The sequence below is a fragment of the Schizosaccharomyces cryophilus genome (assembly GCF_000004155.1).
Source record: "Schizosaccharomyces cryophilus OY26 unplaced genomic scaffold supercont4.2, whole genome shotgun sequence".
Classification (NCBI taxonomy): domain Eukaryota; kingdom Fungi; phylum Ascomycota; class Schizosaccharomycetes; order Schizosaccharomycetales; family Schizosaccharomycetaceae; genus Schizosaccharomyces; species Schizosaccharomyces cryophilus.
In genome coordinates, this window is record NW_013185625.1 from 100,886 (window position 1) to 101,584 (window position 699).

The 699-nt window shown below is 33.0% G+C and overlaps 1 non-coding gene across 1 annotated transcript; it reads left to right on the top strand.

Moving 5' to 3' along the window:
- Nucleotides 1–559: 559 nt before the first annotated feature.
- On the top strand, nt 560–674 carry SPOG_16173. The gene has a single exon (XR_001203073.1). It is a non-coding gene; the product is annotated as a 5S ribosomal RNA (ribosomal RNA).
- Nucleotides 675–699: the final 25 nt, after the last annotated feature.

A 699-nucleotide genomic window follows, 5' to 3' on the forward strand; every position in this document is an offset into this window, starting at 1 on the left:
AAAAAACCTTTACACTGATCATTACACATACACGAGTCTTGTATATTTATGTTAAACAGGCGGTATCAATTATTAAGCTTACTTTATACCCACAGGTTTTCACTTAGTAGGTATAAATATTTATAAAATAAGTAAACAAATAGAATGACTAGCTTGAGAAATCGCATTTATGGGAACTTTACTTAGCAAAAAAAACAAACGACTGTAAGACGCGGTTTTCGATATACAGACTTCTAACTCAATTTTTAAGCAGAAGTTATCGGATAATACTATAATATAAGTCTTTTAAAGGATTGCAACTCAATATCAAATATAAGGTTACATTTGTCGCCTTGAGTGCGAAACAGAAAAAAAAAAAATAAAATAAAAAAAAGAAGAGAATGACTTGTTAATCTGCATTAAAATAAACTAGAGAGCTTCTTTGCATGCTCTAACAAAATGAAAAGTTATCAACTTTACAAAGTTCTGCTATTAAGTACAAGCTTTTGTTATTCGGTCTCTACAAATCATGATTTTTCTTTGACTGTTTATATTTCTAGACCTTTTAGTTCATTTGTCTACGGCCATACCTAGGCGAAAACACCAGTTCCCGTCCGATCACTGCAGTTAAGCGTCTGAGGGCCTCGTTAGTACTATGGTTGGAGACAACATGGGAATCCGGGGTGCTGTAGGCTTTCTCTCTCCTACTTTTTTTTTCTT